At 46.7% G+C, this 16,482-nt stretch overlaps 1 protein-coding gene and 1 pseudogene across 3 annotated transcripts in view; one reads left to right on the top strand and one right to left on the bottom strand.

Annotated features, from left to right (window-relative positions):
* Positions 1 to 16,482, top strand: part of LOC101039537 (carbohydrate sulfotransferase 6) — a 74,060-nt gene that overhangs the window by 45,023 nt on the left and 12,555 nt on the right. For 2 of the 3 annotated variants that reach the window (XM_074406498.1, XM_010350610.3), the window contains exon 4: positions 415 to 3,712. The gene's annotated coding sequence lies outside the window, so the exon portion shown is untranslated. Of the gene's footprint in view, positions 1 to 414; positions 3,713 to 9,073; positions 10,755 to 16,482 lie in introns of those variants that run through there. The other variant, XM_003939901.4, reaches the window with a different exon arrangement.
* LOC120361116 (high mobility group protein B1 pseudogene) lies at positions 15,264 to 15,881 on the bottom strand (annotated as a pseudogene).

Here is a 16,482-nt window from a genome sequence, read left to right as displayed (position 1 = left end):
GCGCCATTGCACTCCAGCCTGGGCAACAAGAGCGAAACTCCGTCTCAAAATAAATAAACAAATAAAATTTTAAAACTTTAAAAAACAGGATAAAATGAGACAAATGCTATCCAGATGTTTCTTGTCTTGTTATTGCCACTTCAAGTTCCCATTTATTTTTGCCAGTGAACATTTGATTGACTCACATATGAAGTTCAGGGGCCATGCACTTTGTATCTCTTTCCCCAATATTAATGCACTTACTCCTGTCTATTTTTCTCTTTTTTTTTTTTTTGTTTTTTTTTTTTTTTTGTTTTTCGGTGGAGGAGATAATGCCTGTTGTGTACAGTAGGACCATGGGTCATTGTGTATGTATAGAAGTGATGTGGATTCCTCCCAAACTCATTAGTGACCAGGGCTGCTGGCCCTGTTTAGGTTTCCTAGACTAGAGAAGAAGACAAGAACCAGGATGGGAAGATGGACATGTTACATTTTAAGCTGGAGCTTCCCCTGCAGTCCACGGAGCACGTTCTCGGTGTGCAGCTCATCCTGACTTTCTCCTATCAGTTACACGTGAGTCAGTCCGCTGGGAGGCCGTCCTCTCTCTTGTGTCTTTTTCATAGACCAGAGCCTTTCTTCTGATTTCTAGAAGACCCACACCATAGCAGGCCCTCTTCCCCATGTACTTTGGGATAGCTTAGGCCAGTCGAATGTTTTTCACTGGAGTCATATTAATTAATATGGGCTATTAATAGTTCAGAAGGTTCTAGGCAGTGTTTCCTGCATGACTATGCCGGGTATGTGAGGGCCCCTTAGGTTTCAGCCAAGACAGCTGACTGTTACCACCCAGAGCCCTTCAGATCTGCCAGCGGTTGGTGTTGTTTGTGCTTCTAATGATTTCGGAGGATGGTGACCCTCATGATGCAGAGCATAGCATTTCTTCAGTCCTCCTTTGCTATTCCTGGATCCCAGTTACATGTGAATGGAGACCTGAGGCTGCAGCAGAAACAGCCGCTGAGCTGTGGCGGCCTAGATGCCCGATACAATGTAAAGGTACTTCTCATTGTCCAGCTCCTTTGTTTCTGTGTGTTACTGTTCATTGAGTTCTTTGAAGAGAGGAATGAAAAGTAGAAATATCATTTCTCTGTGGGTGGCTTTAAAGGGGCCTTCTGAGGAATTCTTGCCATAAAGTCTTTTCAGATTATGAAGATATACCTGTAGTTACACCTAAAGAGGGACAGAGAGAAAAAATCAGTGTTTGTCAAATAACTAAATTGTTTATTGCTTTTAGGTACATGTGTGCACATGCACACACACAAACACATTTTCTCTTCCATACACACACTTGGAGTATGTGTTTCCAAGAGATCATGTGAAATGTTCATGTAAAGTATTTCACAAATACTACTAGACAGTTTACTCAACCCATAACGTAGGCCAGCCGTGAGTGCAGGGGTTTACCTGTATCATCTCCTTTAACTATCACAGCAACCTCTGAGCCGCCCACACTGTTCTTTCCCAGCGCTCCAGCCATTTGTCCCATTGCTGTCCCCCTTGCTCCCTTCCAGCCACCCTGGCCTTTTTGCTGTTCCTCAAACCCAGGAAGCAGCTGCCACCTCAGGGCTTTTGCTCTTGCCGTCTCCTCTGCCAGGCATCTGCGTGACTTAGCGGACCACGCCATTCAGGTCCCTGTTCAGATATCCCTGAGCACAGTCCTTCCCTGAGCTGCCTCTGCAGTAGCAGCCCCTCCCTCCATCATCCCTCTGCCAGACTTTCCCTCCTGCCACCTGGCCTACTCAGGACACGTGTTTATGTGTTTATTTGTTGTCTCCCTCAGCGTTGACAGGAGTGGCATCTCATGTACTGTCACGTCAGTGCCTAGCACCCTGCCTGGCACATGGGAAGCTCGCAGAGATGCTGGTTTAAAGAATGAACTCATTTTGCAGAAGACAAAACTGGGGCTAACAGTGATTAATTTTCTCAAAGGCTCAAAGCTCAAAAGTATATCAGAGCCAGAGACCAGGCATGGTGGCTCACTCATGTAATTCCAGCACTTTGGGAGACCGAAGCTGGCAAATCACGCGAGGTCGGGAGTTTGAGACCAGCCTGAGCAACATGGAGAAACCCTGTCTCTACTAAAAATAACAAAATTAGCCAGGCATGGTGGCGCATGGCTGTAATCTCACCTACTCAGGAAGCTGAGACAGGAGAATTGCTTGAACCCGGGAGGTGGAGGTTGCAGTGAGCCAAGATTGTGCGATTGCACTCTAGCCCGGGCAGCAAGAGCAAAACTCCATCTCAAAAAAAAAAAAAAAAAAATTATAACAGAGCCAGGAACTTTCTGTGTCCAGAACTCATGCATCTAATCACTCATTCCTCACCTTTATTTTATCACAATGGGGACCATAGAGGTTGGGCTGCCATACTCCGGAAGACGAAAAAGGGAAATTATGAGTTATAAGCAATCCTTCTATCTCAGCCTCCAAGGGTACTAGGAATACAGACATGAGCCACCATACCTAACCCTTTTAAAAACAATTTTATTAATTATTGTGTGTGTATGTGTGTGACAGGGTTTCACTCTGTCACCCAGGCTGGAGTACAGTGGCATGATCATGGCTCACTGCAGCCTCAACCTCCCCAGACCCAGGTGATCATCCTAACCCACCCTTTTGAGTAGTGAGCTGGGACTACAGATGCATGCTACCATGCCTGGCTAATTTTTGTACTTTTTGTAGAGAAGGAGTTTTGCCATGTTTCTCAGGCTGCTGTCTTAACTCCCGGACCCATGTGATCCACTCACCTAGGCCCCCCAACATGCTGGGATTACAGGTGTGAGCCACTGTGCCTGCCCCCATCCCCACTTTTTTTTATTAAAAAATAGAGTCTCACTCTGTGGCCCAGGCTGGAGTGCAGTGCACCTATGACTCACTGTGCCTCATACTCCTGGGTACAAGCAGTTATCCCTCCTCAGCCTCCCTAGTAGCTAGGACTGGAGGCACCACAATGCCTGGTTTGTTGGGGTTTTATTTGTTTGTTTTGTTTTGTTTTCAGTGGAAACAGGGGTTTTTATGTTCCCTGTGCTGGTCTCGAACTTCTGACCTCAAGCAATCCTCCTGCCTCAGCTTCTCAGAGTGCAGGGATTACAGGCATGAGCCATGACATCAGCCAAGAGAGATATTTTATAAATAGCTTTAAAAAGTATGAAACGTTGACACTGACCCCTTATTTCCATCCCCACAGACGGAAGGACAGAGTAAATAAATTGTTGCAAATGTTTATTCATCTGTGAAGAGAAGATTATTGACACAGGAATAGGCCACCAAGACCACGAGGGTGGTCTGTGGGACCAGCCTGGGTGTCAGGAGGGTAGAAGAAAGAGAGGAGGAGACTCCCAGGTGCTCATGCCACATCCTCCTCACGTGTCCCAGGTATCCGTGATCAATAGGACCAGCCCCTTTGCATATGCATATTATGACCGCCTGCATATTGTTGCTGCCTACCAGGAAAGGAACGGTGAGTCACAAGTAGAGCTCATTCAGCTGCTGCTCAGGACTTTCAAGGTTACTGGGGGCAACAGAGACAAGCAGAATTGGAGCCCTTGTGATGAAAATGTCAAAACCCATGAATGTTCAACAACGGGAGCAAGTGTGCTGTCTAGGATTTGTCCTTTTCATCCTGATCTTCAGACCTGGGACCACCACCACCCCTCCAGCATCCCGTGGTCCAGCAGGTTAGTGATGGTTAAATGCCATCTTTATCCCACCACTGGCTTGATGGGTTTCCTTTTTTAAAAATATAAGCCTGCCGGGCGCGGTGGCTCAAGCCTGTAATCCCAGCACTTTGGGAGGCCGAGGTGGGTGGATCACGAGGTCGGGAGATTGAGACCATCCTGGTCAACATGGTGAAACCCCGTCTCTACTAAAAATACAAAAAATCAGCTGGGCATGGTGGCTCGTGCCTGTAATCCCAGCTACTCAGGAGGCTGAGGCAGGAGAATTGCCTGAACCCAGGAGGCGGAGGTTGCAGTGAGCCGAGATCGCGCCATTGCACTCCAGCCTGGGTAACAAGAGCGAAACTCTGTCTCAAAAAAAAAAAAAAAAAATATATATATATATATATATATATAAGCCTAATTGAGTTGTTCCCCATACCACACCTATAACAGATGCCAAAGACAAATTGCTGTTCACGCTTTTCAGAGAGAAAACAAGAACATGGGTGACTCTCCCCATGTTGGCAGTCCAGCAGGAGAACATGGGTGCCCGTGCTTCCTACCGGAAGGCACAGTGTCCTCATTCCTTACAGAGCTCTAGGCCATGGCATGCGTTGATTCGGCACATTTGGCTGGCTGGTGGCTGAGGTTTTCTCTAAAGGCATCTACAGTATTACTTGGCAACCAGATATCATAGAGACTACATACAGACATTTCACAAAGGGGATGACTGCAAATCCACCATTGCTTTCTGATTTTATGTCATACACTAGCAGCAGACAATAAGAAAGGAATTTTAAAACAAAACTAAAAAGCATGGCTCAAGAAATCGATGTGTTCTTTACTTTTTTCACTCTTTATGTGGATTTTTAAAATATACCTATTACGATAGTATTGAAACACTTTGGCATTCACATTATTTGTATTTCTATGTAATGTAAGTATTTCCCCACGCTGCTACAAAGTTCTAATTTTTTTTCCCCCTAAACAGACAGAGTCTTGCTCTGATACTCAGGCTGGAGTGCAGTGCCACATTCATAGCTGAATGTAACCTCGAGCTCCTGTGGGTTCAGTGATTCTTTCACCTCAGCCTACTGGGCTGCTGGGACTACAGGCATGTGCCACCATGCCCAGCTTTTTTTATTTTTTGTTACAGAGAGGGTCTCAATATGTTAGCCAAGCTGGACTCAAACTCCTGGCCTCGAGTGATCCTCCCACTTTGGCCTCCCAGATCCTTGGGATTACAAGCCTGCACAACTTTGCCCAGCCAAACTGATATTATTTAGAGTGGCAATATGTTGTTCCTTCAATTAGGCCTTCAACATCTGTAGATGATCACACAACCACTTCTGAGTTTTTGACATATTTTAATATAAATACTGTATTAGTCCATTCTCACTCTGCTATAAAGACATACCCAAGACTGGGTAATTCATAAAGAAAAGAGGTGTAATTAACTCACAGTTCTGCATGGCTGAGTAGGCCTCAGGAAACTTACAATCATGGCAGAAGTCACCTCTTCACAGGGCAGCAGGAGAGAGAATGAGAGCAGAGCTAAGGGGTAAGCCCTTTATAAAAGCATCAGATCTTGTGAGAACTCACTATCATGAGAGCAGCATGGAGGAAAGTGCCCCCATGATTCATTTATCTCCATCTGGTCCTGCCCTTGATATGTGGGGACATTTGAGATTTGGGTGGGGACATGGAGCCAGACCATATCAAATACTTTGACAAGTATCTTAAATTATTTGTTAATCTACTTTGTACATGCAATTGTTTATGCTTTCAAATGATTTATTTCTGTTCTGAAGTGCAGAATATCCTACAGGAATAAAAGAATATTTATAGCCCTCAATGTTTTTTTGCCAAAAGGCTGCCCCATGATTGATTAATGGTTAATGATTGTATTGCAGTTGCCACCATCCTGAATGACCACAACTTTATCTGGCTGGGTGGGCAGAGCCATGAAACTCCCTTTGTGATTAACGCTGTCATCCAATACACAGTGGAAACCATATTATATCCTTTCTGTTAGAGAGGCAGTGGTAGCTCAGTTTCCAAAAAGGGAAGATTCCAAAGTTGTCCCCAGCAGGAACAGATGTGGGGAGCCTTTGACTGGAAATTGCTACAGCACTGTATGCCGACCTAAATGACTGTGTCTGCTCTTTATACACGGGGGAAAATCATTTCCTGTTCATATTTCTTTCTGAGCCATTCTTCTAAGTCAGAATCATCCATATTTATTTCTTAATAATCTTTTATTATTCCTTTCATCCTAAGAGTATTTGAAATATTCTTGCCATTTCCTGTCTGGCCTAAACCTCAGTTTACTTTGACTTATACCATGTGGCCCTCCACTCTTTAACTGTCCGTACTTATTAGCCAGGATTCTGGGAGATGGTAAAGTTCGCCTGGGTGCAGTATGTCAGCATCCTGCTTATCTTCCCCTGGGTATTTGAAAGAATCAAGATCTTTGTGACCACTGTCCCTGTGACAGCGACGCCCCTGGGAGAAGTGTGGAAGGAGCACGTATCCTAGGAAGGCCGTTTCTGAGGACTCAGCAGGACCGTGGCTGCCTCATTGTCATCTCCTGGGAACATCTTAGGATGTTTCTGAAAGAGCCCAGGGGACACATGTGGGCTTGTGTGCTCTTCCCCTAGGAGACAAAGAACAGTTCTTCCCTTTGCTCTATACAAGTTCCATATCTTCAGAGCTCCTGCAGAATCGTCAGGGAGTAGTTCGTGGAAAGGTCTGAGGGTTCCTGGAGGCTGTAATTAGCTTTTTGGGTTTTTCTTCTTTGCCTTAGCATTGCATTTCAGGAGAAAATTGCGGTCAGTTCAGACATCTTGGAAAGAGTCCCATCTCTGGTCAAGCAGAGACTTTTCCTCTGTTGAGTGAGAAACATACTGTGCATTTCTTCCTTCTATTGTGAGCCACTGTTACTCTTTTCAGGGCTCTCTTGTGACAAACATGCCAATCACTAGCACTTTGCACCCCTGGGCCTCTCCATTTCCCATTCAGAGCTTTGATTTCCAGAGCTGAGGCCTTTCACTGGAGACCTGGAGGGGCAGGGCACAAGGGGGAGGGTCGCCTTGGCACAGGCATGAGGGAGGGCCGCTGAAGGACCCTCGGACCATCACCTGCCTCGGCCCGAAAGTCTGTCATCTGTCATCAGCTCAGCGGAGCAGCCCTGGATGCCTGCCTGACTGTGGCTGGCTCTTTGCCCTGTTTTGCCCTCTGTCTGCGCCCCTGGATGGCAGACTGAAGTCAGAGGGGCTGTTCATTCCCAGCCCCCTCAGCAGCACTGGGGGAAGAAAGGATTGTCACAACAGGTTCTTTCTGGCCCTCACTCAACAGCCTGGGCACTTGGCCCTCCTCCTCCTTGACAGCCCTCCCTCTTCCTGCAAAGGACAGGGGTGACCAGAGCTGGTGTTGGGATTGGCTCCCACTGCCTGACAACCACAAGTTTATTTAGAAGGCTAGCGGGAAGCCCAGCGGCTTGTGTTTCCCTTGACTAAGGAACAGGGTGCTCATTAGAGTGGGGCGGGGAGCTTTGGGAAGGGCACAAGAAGCAGTGAGGGAGTGAGGAGGATGCTGGCCCGGGCAAGGCAGTCCAGCCTGGCGACTAGCAGAATGCCAAGCAGTCCAGCTGGATTACCCTCCTCATGGCTGAGCAAGTGTCTGCGGGAGCAGAGGTGGCTGGAAGGGGCCTCTGCACATGGAAGACGGCTTGCTCAGCCCCTTCACCTCTTGAGGACGTGAGCAGTCTCCTCTAAGCACAGACGGAGCTGCTTCCTGATCCCAAGCAGGTCGTTGCCACTGGAAGACATGGCCCCTGTGATTTATGCGTCATGCCCACAAACACACCTCTTAGTGTGTGCCTCCGTTTACCTTGGAGATCACCTCTCATCTCCAGCACCATTTCCTTTACACTGACTAAAAACAGTTTTGGAAACAAAGCTATTGTCAAGTATACAAGCAGAGGAATTCCCTAACACTGTCCCCCTTGTCTTTTTTTCAAATTCAGGCTGTTTTATATGCCTAATTTTTTTTTCTTGAGATTTATTTATTTTTATAGATTGGGGTCCTCACTATATTGCCCAGGCTGGTCTTGAACTCCTAGCCTCAAGCAATCCTTCTGTCTCAGCCTCCCAAAGTGCCAAGAATACAGGCATGAGCCAGTGTGCCTGGTCTCTTGAGACTGAAATTAAAAAATCGTTGGTGGTTTAAATCCCCAAAAGGTAATGAAACATGGAAAGATGGCTAAAGATATGTATAAACTTTGGTTTGGATTTTATCAAATTATTTGAACGCAAAACTTGTATAAAGAATCTAGCCGGGCGCGGTGGCTCAAGCCTGTAATCCCAGCACTTTGGGAGGCCGAGGAGGGTGGATCACAAGGTCGAGAGATTGAGACCATCCTGGTCAACAGGGTGAAACCCCGTCTCTACTAAAAACACAAAACACTAGCTGGGCATGGTGGCGCATGCCTGTAATCCCAGCTACTCAGGAGGCTGAGGCAGGAGAATTGCCTGAGCCCAGGAGGCGGAGGTTGCGGTGAGCCGAGATCGCGCCATTGTACTCCAGCCTGGGTAACAAGAGCGAAACTCCATCTCAAAAAAAAAAGCTACTACTTTCTGTAGGTTACTAATTAAAATGTTCAACATAGAAGGTTGTATTCCCTTTTTTTGAATCAGGGCTTTGGAAGGAGGAAGAATAGGGAGGGTTGAAGTTGAGCACACTTCTCCGAGTTACTCACCAGCGGCCCTGCTTTGCCAGGGCTCTGCCCAAAGACCTTGGAACTTTTGTTAGCTCTCTGGCAAAAGTTTCCTGGTCCAATCCCAAGTATATTAGTTTTTAGTGGAATCCACATGGCATATGGAAACCACGGGTTGGAAAATTACAACTGTGTCTGGTGAATATCAAATTATTTACAGATCATATGTTGGTAGCTTCTGAAACAGAACCACACAGCATAGTTGCAGGAGAAAGAAAGGTAAGAAATATGCAGGTTATTATCAACTGAGCTGTAATCCATAGATAAGTCATATTTGAGATGAATTCCTAACTCTTCCAAATGATTAGTCCAGCTTCTGCCAAGGCAGGTCAGGTGTCTAATGCCCCATTAAGCTCCCATCTTGAAGCTTATTTAAGCAATTCTCTTTGCCTCTCTCTTGCCCCTTCCCCCACTTCCTCTCCTCATCTCCTTATTCATGCTTTGTAAAGAGGTTTTGGATCTTTCTGGCCAGGTAAGTTCTCAATATCTATTAAGGAAATGTAAATTACATGATCCTAAGTAAAATAATGACTGCCTGCCAATCCCCTACCCAGAGCTATAATGGTTGGCCTTCCGGCACACATCTTTCTATCCTGTACACTATTTCTAACTTTTAAAAAATCATGAACAGGCCAGGCACAGTGGCTCACGCCTGTAATCCCAGCACTTTGGGAGGCCAAGGTGGGTGGATAACCTGAAGTCAAAAGTTCGAGACCAGCCTGGACAACATGGCGAAACTGTCTCTACTAATAGTACAAAAAATTAGCTGGACATGGTGGTGGGCACCTGTAATACCAGCTACTCAGGAGGCTGAGGCAAGAGAATCACTTGAACCCTATAGGCGGAGGTTGCAGTGAGCCGAGATCTGGCCATTACTCTCCAGTGTGGGTGACAAGAGCGAGACTGTCTCAAAAAAAATCAAAATCAAAATCATGAACAACACGTAGGTGAACCCTGTATATAAATCCGTTTCTGGTTTATTTTCTTAAGATAGATCCCAGAAAGGAATTACCAATCCAAAAAGCTTATGACCATTGTTAAGGATTGTAATTCATCTTGCCAAACCACAACCAGGAAAGACTGCTCATTTCTTCTCCCTGCAGCAGGGAGTTCTTGTTTAAGATCACATCACTGATTACAAGACCTTCAAATGCTTTATCCTCTTCAGATGCCTGGACTCTGCCCTGTTATCATACGTGATTTATTGACACGTTTCATGTCTTTATCTGGACCTGCTATGAAGCCTATGCCTCTCTCGGTCAAGGCTAGGGCAGGGAATGAGCAGGAGGGGAACAGCTGCGGGTACAGCTCCTAAGGCCCCACCTGGTCTCTCTGCCCCTCCCAGCTGGGACACTGCACGCGGTCCCTGTGTTATCCAGGTGCCTGGGTCTTGGCTTAGGGCTGAGGTTTCGGCATTGGGAAGGGTTTGGATTCAAAGTCACTTCGCTGCAAGGATGTCCCCCAAGAGCGAGGAGGGCCAAGATTAAGATTCTACTTCCTTCACTAGGATCTCTGTCCAGGAGCTCCCTTTCTCTGGGTATTGGGAGGGGGGTAGGGTACAACGTTCATTTGTGGTCAGTTAGATGAGAGGTCACTCTGCCAGCGCCCTTTGACATCCTCGGCTAAACGGTGCTCCTCTCAGAGCCCAGCCCACCTGGGCCCTCTTTCCCTGCCTTCGGCCAGCGCCCCTCCCCCGAGGCGTGGCCCCCCGGTCGGAGGTGGGGAGAGGGAGCCTAGGGCCAACCGGCTCCTTTCTTCCCCCACCGTCCTGGCTCCTGCCGGCCACCCCGGGACCGCAGCCACGTCTGAAAGCGCCTCATTGTGTGCGCTCCGGGCGAGCAGCACCGGGCAGCTCCGAGGGTTGTGGGCTGGCGCACAGGGAGTAGAGGGTGCGGGCGGCAGTGCCAGGCTCCGGAGGGGACTCTGCGTCGGGTGCCTCCCTTTGGTAGCCCCAGGACACCCCCACCCTCCACATCGCATTCTGGGACGCCTGCCCTGTTCCCAGATTCGCTCTGCCTCGAGTCTCCGGGAGCTTCCAGTGGCTTGGTTCCCCGACTCCCATCCGTGCCTCTTAGAGCCCCTTTCCTGGCGTCACCGGGTGCCCAGTCATAGTCTTGGGGCCTTAAGGAGCAAGTCAGCCCTGCAGACCCTTCATTGAAGAGAAAGAGCTGGCTGTGCGGTGGAATTTGGAAGAGACGAAGTCTAGGAGCCTTTGCTGAGCCCAGAGAGAGAGGCGTCCCACTCCCTGCCGCGGCAGGTCGGGCAGAGACGCCAAGCTTTGGGGTACGTTGTTTCTTCACTCTCCACACTTGGGTGGGCTGGGAGCCGGACCAGTGGCACAGTTGGGCACGCTCCTCTGTCCTCACTGGGGACCTGGGTTGGCGGGAACAGCTGGGGGTGGCTTTTCCATCAGCAACGTTGAAAAGGCATCGCCGCTGCCGGCGCGGGTTTGGAAGTGTCTTACTGAGGCTTCGGCTGAGCACGGGGATCCTTACTGCGGCGGGGGGAGGCGGGGGAGGCCCTTTTGTCTCTGCTTGGGTTTCAAAGGGCAAGGCTTTCAAAAGCTCTCCAGGGGCTTTTTCCATAGAATTATTGAGAAACAGTAGCTTGGTGGGTTAATTTGGAACCAGACCCAGGGAAATTGGAGTCCTGCGTCACTGCTTCTGACGGCTTCATCTTGGGCTTCAGGACAGGCCCAGTGGGCCTCAGGACAGGTGCGCCTACCAAATGTCGACTTTCCTTTCTCCTCCGTCTTACACGGAGGTAAGGCAGTCGAGTTTCCCATTTTTGAGAATGGGAAAACTGAGGTCTGAAGAGCAGAAAGGACTTAGCTGACTTGAACCTACAAGCGAGTGGGCCGAGTACCAGGGCCTCGGAGAGTGGCGAGCTGCTGGGAGAGCCAGGGCTGGGCTCCTCTCCAACCTGGGAGGCCAGGGCTTTTCTGGCCTTTACAACAGAGTCAACTGGAGCACAGAGAGCCGGAGGGTGACCTGCTCAAAGTCACACCCCTCACTGGTAGTAGAGACAGGATTTGAACCCAGTCCGGCTTCAGAAGCCAGGCTTCTAAGGCTGGGTGCGGTGGCTCACACCTATAATCCCAGATTCTTTAGCAGACTGAGGCGGACAGATCACCTGAGGTCAGGAGTTCAAGACCAGCCTGGCCAAAATGGTGAAACTCCCATCTCTACTACAAATACAAAAATTAGCTGGGTGTGCTAGCGGATGCCTGTAATCCCAGCTGCTAGGGAGGCTGAGGCAGAAGAATCACTTCAACCCAGGAGGCGGAGGTTGCAGTGAGCTGAGATCGTGCCACTGCACTCCAGCCTGGGCAACAGAGCAAGACTCTATATCAGAAAAAAAAGCAGCCAGGCTTCTAGCCATGACTCTCCAGCTTCCTCTGTTTTGTATGTCCATGTGAGATCCCTGCCTGTGCCTGCCACATTCTGTTGCTGGGGCACTGGGGCACCTGAATCCAATAGGGCCATTGTCCTCGGGTTTTCTTCGTTTGAAGACTTTCCCTTGAATTCATAGAATATAATTAATTCTATTCTATTCCGTGGCCCAGGAAGATTCCAGAATGCACTATGCACCAGACATTGTTCTGCTTTATAAATATTCACTCACTCATTCTTTGAATCAAGCCCATGAGTTGAGTTATGTTGTTTCCCTGGGTTTACAGATTTTCTTTTAATCAAGTAGGCACAGAGAGAATGAGTAACTTGCACAAGATCACACAGTAAATGGTCAAGTGGGCTTCACACTCTTAACCACAGTGCTGTATACCTACTGTCTTAATTGAGACAAAACATTCTGCTTCTAGAGTCGTGGGAGGGGAGATAGGTCCGGAAATGCATAAACAAGATTGGTCTGGGTAGTGATAATGGGATTAACAATAATTTCTCAGTATTACCTGTTAGTCATATTGAGGTATATCTAATTACCTCTAGGGTATCTCCTGGCAGATATTTTTTTCAAATCAGAATCCAAATAAGTTCCACATGTTGCATTTGACTATGTGTTTTGAGTTCTTTTTTTTTTTTTTTTTTTTTTTTTTTAATTTTTTTGAAACAGAGTCTCACTCTGTCACCCAGACTGGAGTGCAGTGGCTCGATCTCAGCTCACTGCAGCCTTGGCCTCCCGGATTCCAGTGATTCTCCTGCCTCAGCCTACTGGGTAGCTGGGATTACAAGCACATGCCACAACGCCCAGCTAATTTTTGTGTATTTAGTAGAGACTGGGTTTCACCATGTTGGCCGGGCTGGTCTCAAAGTCCTGACCTCAGGTGATTTGCCCTCGTTGACTTCCCAGAGTGTTGGGATTACAGGCGTGAACCACCGCACTCAGCCTGAGTTATTGTCTTCTAAAAGAGTCTCTTCTTTTTTCTCTCTACGTCATTGATTTGGAAGAATGATTTACTTTTTGAAAATAAAGTAATTAAATGGTTAATAAACCAGAGAACATTCCAGATTATCCCTGTAATGAGAGGGCTCTGTCAGTACTTAGGGAAACAGATGAAGGTGCTAAAAGCACAATCACACTCTATACCATGCATGTGTTGCTGCACACAAGTGGGGAGCCCTCAGACTTTATGGCCTCCAGCTGTAAAGTACTATTATGTAGACTAAGTCAGGTGCTATGAGAATTGCAGTGTGAGAATCCCTAAAGCTCCCAACCAGGAAAAAGGGCTTATGTGTTGCTATCTGCTCATCTGCTCCGAAATGCCCTAGAGCGGTGGCTCTGAGCCAGGGAGGCTTGAGGCTCCTTTCCCAGGCTAATTAGAATTCATTTCGAAGTAGATTCTTGAAGGCAGATCTGTTTCCCCAGCAGCATCTGGGCCTTGTAGTCCCAGCCTACTGCCTCTGGGGGATGCCATGCAGCTGCATCACCAGGACTGCCGGAGGTGGCAGATGTGGCAGGGGATGGGGGGCCAGGCACGGCTTCAGCCACAGCCTGGCTCAGCCCATAGTCCTGGGGCTGAGAGCGTGTTTGGGAGCTTTGACACCTTTTAGTGCAGTAATTCATGCCTCTGACCTTCTCTGGCTAACTGGGTACTCAGGTCAGCTGGGAAATGGATTTGCAGGCTCCTGTCTCTCTGTAGTGACAGCTGGAGAAAGAGAAACTTCACCTTAGCCTCCTTTAACCAACTAGAAATTTACGATTTTATAATCATTGTAATAAAAGTCTGACATAGACTGTCTGGAAAGTGCAGCAAAGCACCAATAAAAAGAAATTACCTGTAAACTGGCCATAGAAAAATAAACACCAAGCTTCAGTGTGCATCTCCCACTCTTTCTAATTTTTGAAAAATAGCTTTATTGAGATAGAATTCATGTACGTTAAAGTTTATATTTTATATATATATATATATATATATATATATATATATATATAAACACATTTTTTTAGATGGAGTTTCACTCTTGTCACCCAGACTGGAGTGCAGTGGTGTGATTTCAGCTCACTGCAAACTCTGCCTCCCGAGTAAGAGCAATTTTCATGCCTCTGTCTCTGCCTCCTGAGTAGCTGGGATTACAGGTGCCTGCCACTATGACCAGCTAATTTTATTTACTGATTGATTGATTGATTGTATTTTTAGTAGAGATGGGGTTTTATCGTGTTGGCCTGGCTGGTCTCAAACTCTTGACCTCAGTTGATCCACCCATCCAATCTAAAGTGCTGGGATTACAGGAGTGAACCACTGTGTCCAGCCCAAAGTTAATATTTTTAAAATGTTCAATTCACTGGTTTATAGTATATTCAGTGTTTTCACATTGAACTGTGTATATATCAGTGCTTTCTTCCTTTTTATTGTGGAGAATCGTCTACTGTGTAGTTATACCATATTTTGTTTATTCATCAACTGATAGACATTAGGGATGTCTCTCCTTTTTGGCTATTACAAATAATGCCACTGTGAAAATTCATGAGCAAGTTTTCATGTGGGCTTATGTGTTCCGTTCTCTTGGGTGTGTACCCAGGAGTGGTTCTGCTGCATCCTATGGTCTCTCTGTTTCACCTTTTGAGAAACCACCAAACTGTTTCTTTAGGAAATGCACCATGTGATATTCCAACTTTATGAGGATCCCCACATCTCCATCATCTCACCAACACTTGTAATTATTATTATTATTTTTTAAGACAGGGTTTTCTTGTAATTATTATTATTATTATTATTATTTTTTAAGACAGGGTTTCACCATGTTGGCCAGGCTAGTCTTGCGCTCCTGACCTCAGGTGATCCAACTGCCTCAGCCTCCCAAAATGCTGAGATTACAGGCGTGAGCCACCACGCCCGGCCCACTTTTAATTATTATAATGACCTTTTTAAAAAAAAAAATTGTATTTACTTAGAAGCATTCAGAATGTCAACAAAACTGCAACTTTTTTTTCTTTTTTCTTTTTTTTTTTTGCAATTACAGACTGGTATTCAGTTAACAGAACAACAATTATTTCGTATAAGCTTCATCAGAGACAACTGAAGTTGAAAAAAGGACCATCCCCATATATAACTGATTTGTGCTGTGTACCAACAAGAACCTGCTTTAAATTTCCATGCCAATTTACAACCCCCATATGGTACCAGGCAAGATTAGTGGCTATTGAAAATACCACCAGGACAGGGCTACCTAAAGACTCATTCGGCAGTGCGTTAACTATCAAAAAAAGACACTGTACAGTTTAAAAACAAATCTTACACAGCCTTACACTTCAATTTTTTTATTTAAAAGGAGTGAGTTGTGTACAGGGGGGTTAAATGCTTTATAGACCAAAAAGAACTGCACTAGAACCAACTTAGTCATCAACATTCTCTTCTTCATCTTCTTCCTCCTCCTCTTCATCGTCCTCATCTTCCTCCTCTTCCTTCTTTTTCTTGCTTTTTTCAGCCTTGACAAATCCCTTTTGGGCTGCAGCAGGCTTTCCTTTAGCTCAATATGCAGCAGTATCTTCGTCGTGTGTTTCCTTCTGCTTCGTAGCCTTTTCATAAGGCCGCTTGTCACCTGCAGCAGAGTTCCTCCACTTCTCTCCCTGTTTCTCCGCCACATCACCAACGAACAGGCCAGGATGTTCTCCTTTGATTTTTGGGCGATACTCAGAGCAGAACAGGAAGAAGGCCAAAGGAGGCCTCTTGGGTGCATTGGGATCCTTGAACTACTTTTTTGTCTCCCCTTTAGGAGGAATTGAGGTTTTCATTTCTCTCTCATAACGGGCCTTGTCCGCCTTTGCCGTGTCTTCAGATTTTCCTTTCTCTTTAGCAGACACGGTCTTCCTCTTCTCTCAGCGCATCTTAGAAAACTCTGAGAAGCTGACCAAAGCATCTGGGTGCTTCTTATGCTCCTCCCACCAAGTGTGCACAAAAAGCACACAGGATGACATTTTGCCTCTCGGCTTCATAGGACCTCCTTTGCCCATGTTTGGTTATTTTTCCTCAGCGAGGTACACAGTCTCCCAGTGCCCATCTGGCTCTCACTTGCCCTGGCGCTGTCTCTGTGGAGCTCAATGTACTGCCTCTAATTACCTTTTCTTAATTGTAACCTTCGTGGTGAGTGGAAAGTGATTTGCCATTGTGGTTGAATTGGCATTTCCCCACTGCCTGAAAATGTTGAGCTGCTTCTTCAGAGAAACATCTCATATCCTTTACTCATTTGATTTTTTTTCTTCACTCATTCTTAAATTTCTTTATATATTTATTTTTTGAGATGGAGTCTCGCTCTGACACCCAGGCTGCAGTGCAGTGGCGCGATCTCAGCTCACTGCAACCTCCGCCTCCCAGGTTCAAGTGATTCTCCTGTCTTGGCCTCCCGAGTAGCTGGGATTATAGGCACACGCCACTATGCCCAGCTAATTTTTTGTGTTTTAGTAGCGATGGGGTTTCACCGTGTTGCCCAGGCTGGTCTCAAACTCCTAAGTTCAGGCAATCTGCCCGCCTCAGCCTCCCAAAGTGCTAGGATCGCAAGCATGAGCCACCAGGTCCAGCCTACTTATTCTTATATTTCTTCAATATGTTCATTCT

Source organism: Saimiri boliviensis, chromosome 1, assembly GCF_048565385.1.
Source record: "Saimiri boliviensis isolate mSaiBol1 chromosome 1, mSaiBol1.pri, whole genome shotgun sequence".
NCBI lineage: Eukaryota > Metazoa > Chordata > Mammalia > Primates > Cebidae > Saimiri > Saimiri boliviensis.
This window is presented reverse-complemented; position numbering and strand designations above follow the sequence as displayed.